This window comes from Schistocerca piceifrons, chromosome 1 (genome assembly GCF_021461385.2).
Source record: "Schistocerca piceifrons isolate TAMUIC-IGC-003096 chromosome 1, iqSchPice1.1, whole genome shotgun sequence".
NCBI classification, from domain to species: domain Eukaryota; kingdom Metazoa; phylum Arthropoda; class Insecta; order Orthoptera; family Acrididae; genus Schistocerca; species Schistocerca piceifrons.
Genome location: NC_060138.1, coordinates 1,030,161,495 through 1,030,180,911, shown reverse-complemented (window position 1 = coordinate 1,030,180,911; position 19,417 = coordinate 1,030,161,495). Strand labels below are relative to the sequence as shown.

General features: G+C 42.1%; 1 non-coding gene across 1 annotated transcript; it reads right to left on the bottom strand.

Annotated features, from left to right (window-relative positions):
- Positions 1-905: 905 nt before the first annotated feature.
- On the bottom strand, positions 906-980 carry Trnas-cga. The gene has a single exon. It is a non-coding gene; the product is annotated as a tRNA-Ser (tRNA).
- Between the last annotated feature and the right edge of the window lie 18,437 nt (positions 981-19,417).

Below are 19,417 nucleotides of genomic sequence, written 5' to 3'. Positions count from 1 at the left end.
GTTTAATTTATTTTATCTGTCGTAGTACGGGTCACTGTAGCCTGGCCTGTGATTACGGTTGCGTGCGGGCTTTGTTGGCCGGCCATTCAGCCCCATTTAATCTGATGTTACTAGAGTGGATAAGCTCGTGAGAAGCTATTGGCTTGGAGTCAGGTAGATCACTGTAAATTCTGAATTGACACCAATAATCGGACGCAACCTATTGTGACTCGATTATGAACGTCCTTGCGGATGAAATAAAATAAATTTTACTATTTGTCCCTTTTTATGTACGATATTTAACATTCACTTGGCTGAAACTTCTCATGTCACTAGCTTTGGTATTTCTGTGTTAGTCTTTGTGTTTATAACATAATTTCCGAACGCTTGCGTTTCAGCGAAACTGCCTTGCACGTATATTTCATTTCAAATAGTATTCCTTGCACAACTGTAATTCGATAACAGTGGCTTCTATTTAATTAAGAGCATTCAGGTGAACAGTCCTTGTGTTTTCTTTTAATTTGACTGCGTATTTGTTAAATTGTTCTGTTATTATGGAGACACACTGATTAAAAATTATGTGTGTTATCCTCCAAATGCGTCAAGTTGCCCTCTGCACAGTCTTGGAAAACTGTGGTTGTTATATAAATTATGCTACCTTCTGGTTCCTTGATCGCCTTCTGTGACTTCTGTTATCCTGTTTTGAATTTTCTTCAGTAATTTTAAAAAGATTGTCTGTTGCTCTTTGATTCAAATTTTTATTACTCTTACGTGAAAATGCCTTCTGCGTTTCCCGTTACCATTTTCTGAATTTCCTTCAGTACTTTTGAAAAGATTGTCTATTGATCTATTGATTAAAAAATTTTGTAAGTTTATGTCAAACATTTAACAATAAGATATGAAACTTCCTGGCAGTTTAAAACTGTGTGCCGGGCCGAGACTCGAACTCGGGACCTTTGCCTTTCGCGGGCAAGTGCTCTACCAACTGAGCTACCCAAGCACGACTCACACCCCCTCCTCACAGCTTTACTCCTGCCAGTACCTCGTCTCCCATTTAAACGCATAAGTTAGAAATGTGGCACAACAGTGCCTACAAAACTGCTCTATAATGGTAAAAAAGTCCGGCACTGTGCGAAATCACCCTTGGTCTCGGTGACGCTTCAAACAGCAAAGTGCTGACAATTGCGAAGAAAAGAAAGGCGTCATTTCAGTTCATGTGAGTTGTAGGGTAGGTTAATTATGTCAAACTGGCAGCAAAATTTCACCACAATTATTCCCAACGCCACTGAGGATGTGTCGCGCGATGGGGAAGTCGTCCTACTCCTTCTTACCTACATTGAACCCCTTCTTTTGACGCCTCTACAGCGGAGGTCAGAACGCGATGCCTAGCATCGAGATCACGCGATTTTCTTATGAGTGGTCTCGGAAGATGGTTCAAATGGCTCTGAGCACTATGGGACTTAACATCTGAGGTCATCAGTCCCCTAGAACTTAGAACTACTTAAACCTAAGTAACCTGACATCACACACATCCATGCCCAAGGCAGGATTCGAACCTGCGACCGTAGCAGTCGCACGGTTCCCGACTGAAGTGCTTATAGCCGCTCGGCCACAGCGACAGGTGGTCGCGAAAGACATTTCAGTCGCAGAGCCGCTAAGAATCGATACCAAATCGCCTTAAAGAATGGCACAATGGCTGTTAATGAACCTCCCCGCACATTTTGCGGTAGAAAGCGACAGTTCGCATTGTGATGAACACCAGGACGACGTTCTTGATAACCTTGGATGCTGCTGACACCTCTCGGACGATTCAACCTTTCTCTAAGGACGTTATAGGCCAGACACTGCACTGAACGTAATGGCAACCCTTTGAAGCGCAATGAAAGCGAAATTTTCCTCTGCTGTGTAGGGTGGAATCGTTAGGAATTGCTAAAACGAAGCCGGCCGGAGTGGCCGAGCGGTTAAAGGCGCTACAGTCTGGAACCGCACGACCGCTACGGTCGCAGGTTCGAATCCTGCCTCGGGCATGGATGTGTGTGATGTCCTTAGGTTAGTTAGTTTTAAGTAGTTCTAAGTTCTAGGGGACTTATGACCACAGCAGTTGAGTCCCATAGTGCTCAGAGCCATTTGAACCATTTTTTGCTAAAACGATTCCTAGAAATCTGAAAGTGATCTGAAACAGAAAAGGGTGCTTATGCTCTTTCCAGTCCTCCTGCTACGTGCCCTTCTATGGTGTGAAGACAGAGGGGTACTACATTCATCTACATCTACATGGATACTCTCCAAATCACATTTAAGTGCCTGGCAGAGGGCTCATCGAACAACCTTCACAATTCTCTATTATTCCAATCTCGTATAGCGCGCGGGAAGAATGAACACCTATATCTTTCCGTACGAGCTCTGATTTCCCTTATTTTATCTTGGTGATCGTTCCTCCCTATGTAAGTCGGTGTCAAAAAAATGTTTTCGCATTCGGAGGAGAAAGTTGGTGATTGGAATTTCGTGAGAAGATTCCGTCGCAACGAAAAACGCCTTTCTTTTACTGATGCCCTTCCCAAATTCTGTATCATTTCTGTGACACTCTCTCCCATCTTTCGCGATAATACAAAACGTGCTGCCCTTCTTTGAACTTTTTCGATGTACTCCGTCAGTCCTATCCGGTAAGGATCCCACACCGCACAGCAGTATTTTAAAAGAGGACGGACAAGCGTAGTGTAGGCAGCCTCCTTAGTAGGTCTGTTACATTTTCTAAGTGTCCTGCCAATAAAACACAGTCTTTGGTTAGCCTTCCCCACAACATTTTCTATGTGTTCCTTCCAATTTAAGTTGTTCGTGATTGTAATACCTAGATATTTAGTTGAATTTACGGCTTTGAGATTAGACTGATTTATCGTGTAACCGAAGTTTAACGAGTTCCTTTTAGCACTCGTGTGAATAACCTCACACTTTTCGTTATTTAAGGTCAACTGCCACTTTTCTCATCAATCCGATATGTCTTTTAAATCGTTTTTCATTTTCTTTTGATATTTTGATGACTTTATTAGTCGATAAACGACAGCGTTATCTGCAAACAACCGAAGACGGGTGCTCAGATTGTCTCCCAAATCGTTTATATAGATAAGGAATAGCAAAGGGCCTAGAACAAAACCTTGGGGAACGCCAGAAATCACTTCTGTTTTATTCGATGACTTTCCGTCAATTGCTACGAACTGTGACCTCTCTGACAGGAAATCACGGATCCAGTCACATAACTGAGACGATATTCCAGAAGCACGCGATTTCACTACGAGTCGCTTGCGTGGTACAGTGTCAAAAGCCTTCCGGAAATCCAAAAATACGGAATGGGTCTGAAATCCCTTGTCAATAGCACTCAGCACATCATGTGAATAAAGAGCTAGTTGTATTTCACAAGAGCGATGTTTTCTAAGCCCATGTTGACTGTGTTTCAACAGACCGTTTTCTTCGAGGTAATTTTGTTCGAACACAATATATGTTCTAAAATCCTGCTGCATATCGACGTTAACGATATGGGTCTGTAATTTAGTGGATTACTCCTACTACCTTTCTTGAATATTGGTGTGATCTTGTAATGGTACTTGAATTACGTAACCATTATGGTACCTCACCTGAACCTCTCGATACCAGTAATATTCTACTGTATTTCTGTTAACTACTTAACATATTTCTGAGACAACATTCAGATTTGATTTCATTTGTGATACATCGATATGTTTATATTGCAATGACATTATTCTTATGTGTATTCTTTCTTTTGTCAATATGATCTTTGACGTACTTGTAACTCTTGATTTTTGGGCGCGTAAGCTATTATTAGATAGTTGTTAACTTGTTAAAGGGTTAGTTGTTGAGTTGTTAGAGAGTCGGACCTTGAAAAGGTCAAGTGTTGGACGTCATGTTGGAAAGACGCATAACGTAGTCAGCTTATAAAATGTGAACTTTAACAGTGACTGTGATGAAGATGTTTTCAAGTATGTTTTGTACTGTGAAGTGATGTTTTGTGTGTTACGTGATATTGCAATAAAAGCAATTAAAAGGAAGTGCAACTCAAATTCGGAGTGCTGATTATTTTTTTTACATCACCATTGTCCAGTGAAAGTGTAAGCTTCGAGAATGGATTGTGAAGCGTATCTACAAAACTTTTGAATATAGCAGGATAAAACCTAGGCCTCTTTGCATCCGAGCTTCGAATCATAATCACCTAGATTTTCAACGATTGAGAAAAGATTTTACGACGAGACCAGCGTGGAAAACACAAAAAGATGAGTGCCTAGTTTTTTGATTATTACATGAAATGACTTTACTAACTGTGCTCTAGTGACACCTGCCACATAATAAGACTGTTGTTGCCCGAAAATGCAGTATTTAGCAGCGTGAGCAACACCACAATCGTTATTAAATGCTGACCTTTGTTGTGGTAGAACCTGTGCAACTTTCCCGTCTTTGGGTACGGATCTTTCGTCAGTGTAATTGACTCAAGCTTCATTAAAACGGCGAAGAATCCCTCTAAGACCTCCTAACTCGAGAACACTCTCGGTGTCTCTCACCCGCGCGTTTATTGAGCACTTTGAAAATGTACCAGTACAGGCAGAACCCATGACGAGACATAGGCGCCTGCAAGTAGGCATTGCTGCTGCTACTGCGGCTGCTAGTAGACCATCCAGCAATGTGGGTTGGCGAAGTGGTTGCCTGTCTGCATGTGCCTAAGACTTTCTCACAGGTTCTCTCTGCTCGACTACATTTTAAAAGTAATCGACAACAGCGGGTGGGTTGCACCAAGGCTGTTGCCGAATTGGGGCTGGTGGGGGAGGGTGGGTGTCTTTCAGAAGGACCCTATGCCATTTCAGTCACGCTCATGTCAATCCGCACTCCTCTGTGAAAAAGCATATACACCCCTTGCTGCTTCGGTTGGCGTTCAGATTTCGTCGAACCCCCACCCCTCCTGTACACCAGAGGAAAAATTGTGTAGCACTACTTTCCAAAGAGGCGTAATCACGTTCAATGGGGTTGCTGGCCCACGATATCCGCAGATAGGAGCAGAATTGTCATCAATGTGAATCTCGAGTACGTCGTCCCATTGATTATTACACTGCGACCGGCCGCTTTGGACAGCGAAACATGTTGGGTTCGCGGCCCCAAGGGATGGTGGGAGGGTTTCATCTCCGCTCTTTATGCCACCCCTAAGGCCATTTTGTCTCGATTATTAGCGTCAGTGTGTCTGAAACTTCTTCATCGGTCGCGTTATTGAAAAGCCAAGCGCCGTGATTCTTACCTCCATTGCAGAGGCGTCAAGAGAAGGGATGAAATGAGGGTAAGAGGTGGTGTGACGATATTCCCATCGTGTGATGGTGGCTCTGGGCGTTATTGTGGTAAAATCTGAGGTCAATGTTGCATCATTAAAACGCCTTTAACGTCACATGAATTTCTGAGCTCTTGCCTTTTTCGCATTTGTCGACGTCTTGATGTTTGAAGTGTCCCAGAGTCCGAGGGCGACGTCGCAAGGGGCCACGATTTTGCATCATTACAGTGGACGGCTGTAGGCACCTTTGAGCCAAACTTCAAACTCCTGTGTTACAATTGAAGAGAATTAGGGTATCTCGGTAAAATGATCCTTTAATTGTGTTGTGCAGCATAGATGTTCTTGTATTTTGAAACACTTCTCACTTGGATGTACAGCGCTGCAAGACATCTGTGCAGCGTCTGCTTGCAACTACTTAAACTGCAACTTTCACAGTATCAACTCTGCTCACTGAATAATAATCCGAAGTTTTAACTACCAAAACCCGAAGTTTGTTTCAACTGTGGGATGCTGTATGTGCCACGTCTATGCTCTACATTTTCAGTTCAATACATGAGGCTGTTGTTCCTGTTAATATTGTTGGAGCTATCTTAGCAGAAATTTCTGCATTCATTCAGTTGGTTGACAATCGTGCGCAAACTCACGCATAGAAAGTGAGCGATTGTGAACCCATTTTCGGTAATAGCCAGCGTTTGTATTCCTGTCATGCAAACGCTTCCAACACACTGGTTCTCTCCCGCATGCTGTCCACACTGATCGCAATTTGCATTTCAGATGCCGTAAAGCTTCCAGCTACGCTTGTTTCAGGCAAATGAAAATGTAATACCGGCAAACTCTCGCTGATAAATGCCCGAAACGAGAGACGTATTTCATCATCCTTAACGTTAAATGCGGTGGGATGCTTTTACCAAACAGCATAACCTTCTCACCAACTAGTAAGAACTGTAAGCATACAGGTTCTCAGAGAGACGCACTAAGAATAGCGTTTAATAATGAAGAACTCTGGCAATATCAAAGAGCTGGGAGCATGGTTTTTTTTTTTTTATATAGCTCGCAACTGGCTTATGAAAGAAGTATTCCTGCTCTCAGAGTTAGTTTCTACGTGCCTGGCGGACGAAGACTAAGAACGGGCAGGGAGTGTTTTTACTGCAAAGCGAAGGGTCGCAACATATCCGATTTTATCGATTCCGACTAAGGATTCTTTTAATTCAGTCATAATACAGTGTCTTCAGAGCGCCTGTTTTAAGTGCGTAGACGGTTTCTTGGCATCCTATTCTTGCCATACAAGTCACTCCAGACATGACCTCGATGAGTGCATGGTACAATGCAACGAGGAACTTATTGAATAATAGCTGTGTAAATTATGTCACAGCCACGTCGCCATTGTATCGTCTGTGGACGTGTATTTGGCATGGGAGAAGACCGCGTCGGGATGTTTCCTTGTGGAAGGCAAAGACCACTGTCGTCCACCATCCTCGTTAGATGCGTAAATGATCAGCCTGTTGGGGAGATATCAGACACATTTTAATCACTTGTTTTCCTTTTCCTTTTACTCTGTACGAATCATGCCGTATTGTACTGACTCTCGAATGGCAGCAATACAGTTCTATACAGCATCAAAAGAAAAGGAACAAGTCTCGAAGAAAAGCTACGGGTGACATTCGGTGTGATTCGTACCAGGAAAAAAGTCAGTACTTCTTGAGAGATTAAAAGTATTTCGCGCATTTGGACTTGCATACTGAAACTTTCCTTTCGCTAGTAATGCACATACCGATGGAGCTATCCACGCAAGATATAAATCAAGGGACACGCTAACATTTAATGTAGTGACGAAGTCCACATCTAAGCGAGGACGGCCGCTCAAAATGACGAATTTAAAAATAATAAACAGACGGTTTCAGACATAAAGACTACTTTACACAGAAGCGCAGCAAGCCAACTGAGAAGACGAATATTATGTTTTTAAATTCAGTAAAGGAAAGTATTAAGGACAAATACAGCCGACCATACCATGACCCCCCGCAACTGAGACGAATAAAAAAATATATCCGCATAAGATTTAATAATGGGTAAGTCCCCAGTCATTTTTATTGCACACACCTAGTAAGTAACCCTTGCTGTGAATGTGAGTATGTAACAATAGTAGAGCTAAAACACATTATCTTCGCATATAGGCTGTGTGTAAACCAACAAGCGCCATTCTTACAACAGTTGATCAGATTTTAACAATTATTACTCACTAATAAAGAAACTACTCTTCATGATGTATTAATTTTAAAAGCAAAAAACGCAACACCTTCCAGGAAAAGATGATTTTGCTGACAAGTGAGGTGACATGACGGCAGCTTATCATTGTGGGAGTATATGATAACAAATTCAGACTAAATGAAACACACATGTCACAGTCGTATCACTGCCCCTCTGGCGTCAACACAGACGTGTATTGTCACATGTAAACGGTCATAAAGGTGACAAATGACATCTTGCGATAGATTGTCTCAAACATCTTGGGCATTTTGTTGCAACTGGCTCTGGACAACTAGTAAATACCTGCTTCATCGTGTCCCATACTGTTCAGTTGGCTGATTGGTTGGTTAGTTTATTTGGGGGAGGGGACGAAAAAGCGAGGTAATCGGTCCCATCGGCTTAGTGAAGAATGGGGAAGGAAGTCGGCCGTGCCCTTTCAAAGGAACTATCCCGGCATTTGCCTGAAGTGGTTTAGGGAAATTACGGAAAATCTAAATCAGAATGGCCTGACGCGGGTTTGAATCGCCGTCCTTCCGAATGCGAGTCCAGTATGTTGACCACTGCGCCACCTAGCTTGGTGTTCAGTTGGCGAGAGATCTGGTGATCTATCTCGTCAGGTCATTACTGTGCACCATGAAGAACAATTTATGTACCAGCAGACGTATGTGACTGTGCATTGACTTGCTGCAAAAGCACACCTCGTCCCTACCGAAGAAATGTCAGTTGCCCGTGCAATTTAGTGGGCACTGGTTACTTTACCCTCCAGAAACACAAGACGTGACCGCAAATGGAAACTGATGGCTCCCACACCATGAAGCCTGGGGTGGGACCAGAGTGTCGTGGTCGAATGTAATCTGGAATAGGCAGCTCAACAGGTTCTAAGCCATACAAGTGTACCTCCGTCACTTAAATACAGATAGAACCTACTCTCATCACTGAAGACGAGCACCATTCCACCTTCTAGTCAACTTTTCCAATGAACCAGAGCAGCCATGACTGACAATGTATTGTTTTCACTCTATACTGATGACTGTTACTGCCTGCAAAGTCATAAGAGATGGGGCAGGCCACCTGACCACCATCTGGTTGCCGATGATCGTATTAAATCAATCACTAACACTACAACCGCTAAGTATGCATGTATTATACCCTGGTGCCACTGTACATACGGTGCTGCATTTTTTCTGACAGTGTGTAACAGTATCCTGCAAAGACCCAAAAAATACTTAAAACACTAAGTGATGGCGGTATGGAACCCAGGAAGAAAAACAGAGAAAAATAAATCTTCACTGAAGTTCCTGAAAACCGAACTAGACCGACATTCCCGGAAGAATGATACCTTGAGTCAGTTGTATTGGAAGAGAAAAGAAGGTTAGTGTTTGACGGCCAATCGACTACAATGTCATTAGACTCAGCGCAAATTAGAATTCGAGAAGGAAATTGGCTATGACCATTCACAGGTACAATTCCGGCACTCGCCTTGAACGATTTAGAGAAGTCACGGTAAACCTTAATTTGGATAGCTCAATGATGCTGTGAAATGCAGTCCTTCCGAATGACTTGTATAGCGGCGCAGTGGAAGACACGGCTCCGTACATTTACACGCGTCGGTTATCCAAGCGTTATTGTGTAGCCAATCAGTATTATTTTGCGGTACCACCAGCCAGAAAATCTTTTTAAATAACGGCCGACAGCTCCAGTGCTGCTTCAGCGCCACCGGTCTGTCAAAAAATGTGATTACACCCCAAACAATTTTTACGGTATCAAAAGGTTGTCTCTCTCAATTTCTGTAATAAACGCATCGCGCTACGGGTGATATTTTTGGAATTATTGGTTTTTCGTTTGAAGCAATAGGTAGTGTGTCACGTGCACGATGATACATACAAATGTCAGGAGTGAGTTCTTCGGATAAAGATCGGAATATACAAATATTTTTATTTATTTTATGTACATCGTGAAAAGTCACCCCCAGAAGACAACACACTAATGCCAAGTAACACCACATCTAGCCCTGATAATGACTTCAATTCGACGAAGAAGAGACTCCACACGTTTCTTCAGGTACACCAATCCAGCCGAACCTACTCGTTGATGTTTCGGTACCCTAGTGTTGCCAGCCTATAGAGATGCTGACCGTTACATTTTAAACGCTCCTCCAAGTAGTTTCTGGTTCAGGAATTTTCGTTGGGATTAAGATCGGATGATCTATTAGCCTAGGCAAGATGCAATAGAATGCCTGAATGTTAGTCAAACCAGGAACGTATGCACGTAACTCTGTGAACACACAGGTGTGGTGAAGGGTGACGGGAGTGTACTACAGCATACTCATCATGAAGCTGTAGAAAGGGCAATACTTGATCTCCGAGAGTATTGAAATAAGCATACAGGTTCATGTTCTGTTCGTGGTAACCTGAACCGTGTCGTCGCCCGAAAAACACACCCAGAATATCACAAAATCACCGCCATTCTGAGCTATGCCCTCTCCATATTGGAGTTGGACAATCCCCGTTGATACACGAAACAACTGGACAACATTATTCACAGTGGCTCATGGGTACGATCAAATATGGTAGCTCCTTTCTGACATTCTTTCACATCTCATCGTCGAGTCTTCATTGTTCACTGTGTTGAAGCCATACAACCGAATGGCACATAGTCACTACGTCGCTGCTATGATTTACGTGAGCGAGGAAGGTCGCATGACTACCTGGTAGAAGTTCTACACAGTGTACGATCACTGTGCTTCTTTAAGACGGTAACCGGTACTTTGTTCAGTGAGTTTAACTGCGAAGTTGTCTTTATAGATAACATCCCACTGTGCCTAGCAAATACGGTTTCAATTACGTCAGAGGGAATGCATGGAAGCTGAACGTTAAGCATTGGTCGTGGGACTTTACATTCATTTAACGCTTCTCTTACGTCTTGCAATGAATGTCCGGCCCTGCAGCGACAAAGATGCGCCTAGCGGTAAGTAGTAGGAGAGTTTGTGAAACAGCTGACGGTTCGTTCTTAATAAGGAAGTGGATATTTTATACGTTTGGAAGTGTAATATGCACGTACATATAGCATCTCTTACAGTGAGAAGTTAATAGAGATCTTATGCATGAGGACCTCCACTAAATGAAAGAATGCTACGAACTTCACTAGTGGGGCCACGGCAATAAAAGACGGTACGCTCGCAGTTATCGCGGCAGCTACTGTTGTCGTAACACGGCAAGAATGTCAACACAGCTTAATGGCCTCGGCGTAAACACAGGGCACTCGCAACCAGGGGTGACGTAACCGAGAGCAGACGATATGAATCACAGGCGCGACATCACCTTCATATGGCTGAGAGCAGATAGTCGAGAAGGCCTGAACGAAAATCGACAGTAGAATACAGTATACCAGAGGTCAACGTTAAATGTCACATGTAGCATTACAGCAGTGTATCGGAATCAAAAAGTCTGTCCAGTTGAAGCTTTCCTATGTAGTTGAAGTTAATCAGGAATTTCTATCCGTGTGCCTACTGCAGTAACGACACAACAAATTACAAAAAAAAGATATGATTACTTTTCTTCTGTTAGGATATCCGCATGGAAAGACATGTTGAGCACATGAGAGCGTCGTACTATGGGACATTTTCAGACTTTCTCCTCTAGTCAGCCCTACAATAAAATTTTAATCTTTCTCTTACTCTATTTTGCAATGATAGCTATAAGTAGGCTGTTTAGGTTTTTATGTCGGTAACGCCACGAAGCTCTCTGTATGAAAATCACTGACAGTGCTGTAGTGAACTTACATATATATATATATATATATATATATATATATATATATATATATATATATATGACGACTTTTGAATATTATTAAGGTAAATACATTGTTTGTTCTCTATCAAAATCTTTCATTTGCTAACTATGCTTATCAGTAGTTAGTGCCTTCAGTAGTTAGAATATTTTATTTAGCTGCCAGTATTGGCGCTCGCTGTATTGCAGTAGTTCGAGTAAAGAAGATTTTTTTGAGGTAAGTGATTCATGAAAGGTATATGTTATTGTTAGTCAAGGCCATTCTTTTGTAGGGATTATTGAAAGTCAGATTGCGTTGCGCTAAAAATATTGTGTGTCACTTTAGTGTTGATCAGAATAAGTAAAGAGGGAAATATCTAAGTACGTTCAGTTCTGCTCAGCTGTTTGAAAATCAAATAACGTAAGGCGTAAGGGGTTTACCAACACAATTATTCACTAATTTTTCTAAGGGGATGTTACATAGCATTCGCATTGTATGTGCTGGAGCCTTCTTCTGAAATTACAAAAATTACTGCGGAAAATTAAGCTTTCTCCAAATGTGAAACACTGTTTCAGGGAACGATATGATCAAGTACCTATTCAAACATGGAAAAGTTCTGCAACAGAGAAAATTTTGTCAGTACTGTATTTAATAGTCTATGTAGTACTGCACTATTACTCTACTTAACACCATCAATCAGTCACTGAAAACAAATTAAGAATTTTTATCAAAAACCAATTCCACGTTTAAAACATTTTGGAATAGGAGCTATTAGCAATTAGCGCAATTTTCCATATTTAAAAAAAAGAAAAATTGTTAAGGCGTTAAAGAAACGTTGCTAATTTGCAAATATCAAGTGTTCCATGGTAGAAGACCTCCTTCCATTTCAAGGTACAAGATGACGCACTACCGACGAAGTGTAGCTTAAACGTCCACAGGTTAGACAACTAGTTTTGGAAATAAAATATAAAGTTCTGTATCCGAAGAATTAACAATATCCTCCAAACAATTTTAACATATTATACCACTATTAAATACGTAGGACTCATAATGCAGGGCTTAGGGATATACGTGCAGATATTGTGAAGACTGTTACCGTGATTTGTACCCATTAAAGAGTGTTAGCTGTTTTTTCTTTCTGTCTGACAGTCTTCTCGCCGACGCATCACATAATTTCCTACTTAATGTTTTCTGCACGGTCGTAATTGAGGTGCAAAGTGAAGCATGCCTGTCGGTATACAGTATCCGCTTTGCGTCCACGTGTGCACACCTAAATAAACGATAATGTGTTGCTCGTGCCTCACGTACTTGGTGGTACTAACTAACCTAAAAACATATTACCCTAAATAGCTACAAATTTTTATTCAGCAAATGATGTAGATACTGTTGTCAAGTTGTTCAGGACACTGTCCACAGTCATCAATAGAAATATCTGCGCTAATACCCTTAACAACTTTTATTTACAATATCTGTAGAAAACACGACCCTATGTATCACAACAATAAAGACCTGTTGAAAATGTCGGAAACTGCTTATGGTGGTTTATGGTGTACATATGGTTCTAAAATCAGACACTAGATTGAAGCACTGGCCAGGAAACATCATGCATTATCCACCAGGCACGAATCTCTCCTCTACGCTCTCTTTCACTGTAAATACACTGCCCTGCAAAACGTAAGGAGAAGATAGATGAAGTAACATTACATATTAACTGCTCGGTGGGAATGAATGAAAGTGCAGGAGCACAGTGCCAGAGGTCTCCCAGTCGTGTTCAGAAAACTGGATGTCACTTGCCAGGAGGTCAGAATGACTGTAGCGTCAAGTGGGGCTGGCCCCTAACACGAGACACTTGAAGGAACGGGCACACAGAGCATGCCAATCTTCGAACAGTAACGGTGCGCTGTGATAGTGTTCTTAATTACAACATGGCCTGTTGACAACATATGGATGACTTCACCTGGGCCGGCCGAAGTGGCCGTGCGGTTAAAGGCGCTGCAGTCGGGAACCGCAAGACCGCTACGGTCGCAGGTTCGAATCCTGCCTCGGGCATGGATGTTTGTGATGTCCTTAGGTTAGTTAGGTTTAACTAGTCCTAAGTTCTAGGGGACTAATGACCTTAGCAGTTGAGTCCCATAGTGCTCAGAGCCATTTGAACTTCACCTGGGAAGAATCACTGGGAAACTGGAAGAAGACGAAGTGTGGCGAGTGTAGCCCAGGAGTTTGCTACTGCTCACAACATTGTGTCACATGTATGGGGAACGTTCCGAGTCACAGGCACTGCTGCCAAAAGGAGAAGAGATGATCGACCACAGTCAACTGCAGCATCGGATGACAGCTACATTGTGCAACAACCAAGAAGGGATCCACGTCAAACAATGGTTGCAGTTGCAGCTACATTTAACAGGATTGTAAGGCACGCAATCTTATGCTGCACAGTGTCACGGCGACTGCATGGGGGTGGCCTTCATGCCCGACGACCAGTACGTTTTATTCCGTCGACGCCTGTACATCGACGGCATCGTTTGTTATGGTGCCAAAAGCATAGGGAAAGGATCTCGTGCTCCTCTGGGATGAGAGCAGATTCAGTCTGCTTAGTGGTTCTGGACGTACGCAAGAGTTGGGATTACATAATGAACTCAGGAACATAATCGTTTTGGTGGTCCACATGTTACGGATGGGACGGCGTAACATTGTGTGGGTGTACTGACCGCCAAATCTATGAGCAAGGTGCACTCACCGACCGATTATTATGACATTGAACTCATTCCCCAAGTGCGTCTTTTCAGGGGTGCATACGGTCCTGACTTCATTTTTATGGATGGCAAAGCAGAATCGCATCGAACAGCGCAGGTAGAGGAGGTGTAGGAACGAGAGGTATTCGAAGGTGGGACTGGCCTTCTCGTTCTTCCCACTTTAATCCAGTGGAGCACTTGTGGGATGCGCTGGGGAGACGCAGCAAATTCATGTGTACCAACCATCATCCATCAGTTATCAACCGTACTGGTGGAGAAGTGGGGGTGCCCTATGACAAGAGCTCTTTGCCAACCTTCATGCATTGCCGTCCATGGTGGTCACATTTCCTACTAAAAACCATGTCCCGCCTTGTGCAATATCAAGAAGACTATCATAAATCACGCGGACTTCAGTGTAATTTTTATCTTTGAGTAAAAGCGGTATTTCTGTTCGTATCACTGCGTTCTTCTTCCAGCTGGCTTGTGTATTATACTGTGGCTTTCTACGTATGGTACAAGTTTCATGGAGCTATGTTACCTGGCAGTGGCACATCATGCGAAAGTTACTTTTGTCCTTTTGTTTTTTATACCAGTGTATTTGTGGTGTTTTATGTAGTAATGTTTTGGCAGGATAACGACTTGTATACTTCTTTTGTATACTGAAGTACTGAAGAGTTCTAGATATTTTAGACGTGCTTTCTTTCTTTTAGAAATTGTTGGATGATACAGCTGTGCATGGATGGCTCCCAGGCAGCTGTGAAGTTCAGAGGATCCATATCTCCCACCTTTCCAATTAAAACAGGCTTACGACAAGGAGACGCTTTGTCATGTCTCCTCTTCAACATTGTATTCAAAATGGTTCAAATGGCTCTGAGCACTATGGGACTTAACAGCTGTGGTCATCAGTCCCATAGAACTTAGAACTACTTAAACCTAACTAACCTAAGGACATCACACACATCCATGCCCGAGACAGGATTCGAACCTGCGACCGTAGCAGTCAACATTGCATTAGAGAAAGTGGTTTGGGAGAGTAATTTACATCTATACAATGGTCTCCGATTCGAACACAGTGAAGTAAAACTTCTAGCTTATGGATATACGTTGCTGAATGAAACTGAAGAAGGCATGTACAGACCTCTCAGGCACAGTGCCAGCAAAATGGGGCCTTTGATTAACCAACAGAAAAGAGAATACATGGAAACAGGACGAGTCATAAACCCAAATCCTTACTTTGAAATTGACCAACAATCTAAATTCAGAAACCTTCTTCAGTTTAAATACTTTGGATCACGTTTCAACAGTAAAAGTATCATAAGTATGGATATAAACGAATGAATAGCCTCAGGGTGAAGATGTCTGTAGTCACTAAGCAACCCACTTAAAAGTAAAGCTTTGTCAATCACCACAAAGATGAAGATATACAACACTATCATCTGCCCCATAGAACTGTACCGTTCAGAAAGCTGGACGCTTACAAAGAGTGAAAGAGAAAAACTGAATGTTTTCAAAAGAAAAGTAACGAGGGAAATCTGGGGACTTGTGTTGGAGATTGGCGTACGGAGAATTCGAAAGAACAATGAAATTTATCAGTTAATGAAGCAACCTACTATCATCCAGAAATTAAGAAGTTGAAGACTGCAATGGGCTGGACATGTCGCTAGAATGGAAAACAACAGAATCACCAAAAAAGCATTTGAAGGAACACTCTAGGCAACAAGGCCATTGGGCCGACCTCGTACAAGGTGGAAAGATGACATAGGGAAGGACATCGCAACATTAGGAATTTCCGCAGTGTGGAGAGAGGCTGCGAGAGATAGAAGGCGGTGGAAGCAGATCGTTGATGCAGCGAGTGGTCTACAAGGCCTGTGATCACTGAGAAGAAGAAAAAGAAGAAATTATTTTAGTGCTGGACATTTTTTGTGTCTAATGCATTGGCAAATGCGTCAGAAAGTATGTGCTAATGTAGCTTTCTTTGCTGTTAATGTTCACACAATGAAAACGAATAAATGGAGCGTTGTTACATACGTATAAGAGTGCATTATTTTCAAGACTTGTTACAACTGTAAACAATGGAATTACTGTGACAATGGAGTAGCAGATTAATTGTACCTGGCTGTATCAAATAACCTAATTTGGACTGTGAACACTTCAGTTATAACAAATAACTCTCAGAGTATACAAATAAATAGTGTCTGTTAGAATTCAGCGCCATAATTGGCGTGTATAGCAACAAATCACTTCCACATACTGGACTGTACGTAAAGAATAATTGATTGCAATTATTTGTTACATCAAACAGATAAGTGGTTGGACGTACATAGAACTTTCACTATTTAATTGTCTGTGTAAAAGAGGGCGGGACATGTGTGTCGATTCTCTGCCTCGTGATGACTGGGTGTTGTGTGATGTCCTTAGGTTAGTTAGGTTTAAGTAGTTCTAAGTTCTAGGGGACTGATGACCATAGATGTTAAGTCCCATAGTGCTCAGAGCCATTTGAACCATGTGTGTCGATGCTGACAGGGTTACTGAGCATGAGCACTGTATCTTTTGAATTCTGTTGCTATTAATTCCAAACGAGTTTTCAGTGGATTTGTCGACAGGACTGGTTATCAAGATCTTTTCTTTGGTAGAGTGTTGATACCCTCCAATGGCACACAGATTAGGCTGAGATCAAAGATGCAGAGTTCGAACATTAATGTTCATACCATTATAGAAAAATATGGAGAAGAGGTTGATACCGTCACATCGTCAGGCCAAGCCTGATAACACTGGGTGCGGCAGATGCTACCAAGAGTGACTGTCTCGCTGCGCGTTGGTCATTGAGGTGTGGCTGCAGCGGCGGGGTGAGAGAGAGTGTGGGGAAAATTGCGCCGTCGCTAGGGCTGTATTTAGTGGATGAAATGCTAACAGATACTTTGTAATGGTACAATAGAAAAATAAGGAATTAGTGTGGTACACAGGGATGAAGGGCAATATCAGAGGTGGTTTCTGTAGATTTCTCATCTCGTTCAGCTCCCGGGAATACCTCTCTGCAGGTAGCAGCAGCATTCATCTGGCAGTTCCTAAACAAAAGCAGTTTCCATTACTCAAGGGAACAAGAAGATTAATCATTCCTCTGAGACGTCCACAGACAGTAGCAGCGCCGAAGCCCTGACGCTTTGATTATAACAGTAATCATCCTTACTTCAGGAAACAAGAGGATTAATCACCTCTACTACAGATTCACTCACCTAATAACAACAGCACCTGTAGAACATCGATTCATTTTTCCCTCTTAAACTCAAAACAACGGTCGCAGTCCTTGTCGTCTGTAATGGTGCGAGAGAGAATTGAGCTTCTCGTCATTTAGTGCTGGGTCTGCTGATTCAGAGATAAAGCGCTTCTTAGAATCTCTAATTCCGTCACGGTTCTCAGAAAGTCATGTTCTTTGTAATGCCAAGTTGTCTGATGACGATGTGCCATGAATCATGTACACCGAAGAAGTAAGTTCGTTTATCAGTGTGTGCCGGGTTATCCGGATAAGACTCGGTACTCTAGCAATGACATCAAGCGCAATAAACGTGAGCAACTGTGCTCGATGGGTAGTCACTTGGAGGAACGCGACTTTTTTCTCGTGCACAATGAACGTGTGATAATAGGACTCCCAGTCGGATTGGACATTCAACTCAGCTGGTGATACATAAAAAAGCTGGCGTGCGCTGCCATAAGAAGAACATAAGAGCATAATGATAGAAAAATCTGTGACCGACCTAGACTGTTTGCAGGATAAGCACTCGAATTCGTACGCCATCAACAGATGATTAAAATAGCTCTCACAAGAACAATGTGACAATTACGTGCTTGCCTAGGTAGTCTGAAAATGGAATAAAGAAGGTAAAGCTGAACAGACACGAGGAAATCACAAACCTCGACAGCTCGTCTTTCATTAGAATCTACTTTAAGTAAAAGTTCTGCTATATACAATTCCTTTCCTGAATGTGTTCAGGTTGGCGAAACTCTTATTACTGGATCATTTTACCAGAACGAACGACGAGTTTCTTAATAAATATATGCAGACACTCTCTCAAAGTTCAAAGTTACTAATACTGTGATTATCCTTTATCAATAGAAAAAAACCTTTTCATAACCACAGTACATCAGGTCCTCATTACCAACACAAGGGAATGATAAAAAGGGAATGTAATTTTCGAATCTCCAGCACAGGAATTTGTCGTCGAGGCACAAACAGGGGAAAGGCACACAGACATTTCATCAGAATTAGGAAAATTCGAATAGATAAGTCTCCGACGCAGAACACCGTGGTCACAGATAATCTAAATAACTGATATATTTTGAAACCGTTGAACAAAACATCCAGCTTCGTACCTGCTGTTACCAGGAAAAGAGAGTGAGAGATATTGAAATCCGATTGACGTCGAGGCCGTTTGAGTCCTGAATACGAGTCCATTATTTTAAATTCGCACCACAACAGTTTATTTCTGCTAGTATGTAGGCATGAAGCAAGTGTAACATTCTTTCTTGTGTTACGTCGAGAAAAGATAGCGACAAAGTTTTGAGATATTGATTCATGAAAATCTGTCACGTACCGTAATCTGATTTCTAAGTTTATCTCAGCCTGATTGATCGCTTGTGCTTTCACATTTCTAAGTTGCCATCTGCAGTTTGTATAAAGTGTTTTTACAAGTGATATAGACAGCCTCTTCCCTCTTCCGTTGTCTTACGAGTGCCCTCTGGCTGAAGTCCAGACAGTGTTTAGAAAGTACTCAGTGATATCGAGAGGAAGAACATTACTCGCTACAGTATCGTCTGTTTGGTACTGAATATTTACTGAGACCTATCAACAGTCCAGAGAAGACGAACACTAAGCAACGCTTTTCGCTTCGTCTGCAAGAGAAATAATCATTTTATTTGAAGAGGTTGAAAACATAAGCCAACTAGTTGCAAGGCAAAGGTTTATTTGGCTATTGACTAGGTTTCGATATTTCTAAAAATAACTTTTTCAGAATTGTGTGCAAGTGGCTACGAACTATTTGTACAAACATAACAAAATATTAATAATAGAAAAATATTTGTGAGGTAAGCTCCCTCACTTGTTACATCACATGATGGTAAATTACATCGGCTGAATCCGAACGGCTGTTGTCATATACAAAACTGATATAAAAACCAGAAACACCACATGCCATGGCTTACGACAGCAGCCAGATTACATTCGGCATATACCAGAACAAATGCACATACGTATACGCGCACTCTTAAGGGCTCTTGTCAACATAAAATTATAACAGGAATCCAAAGGACAAAATATTTGCATAACCAAAGTATTTACCATGCCAGAGACAAAGGCCAACTGTTCGGAGGTACAGGC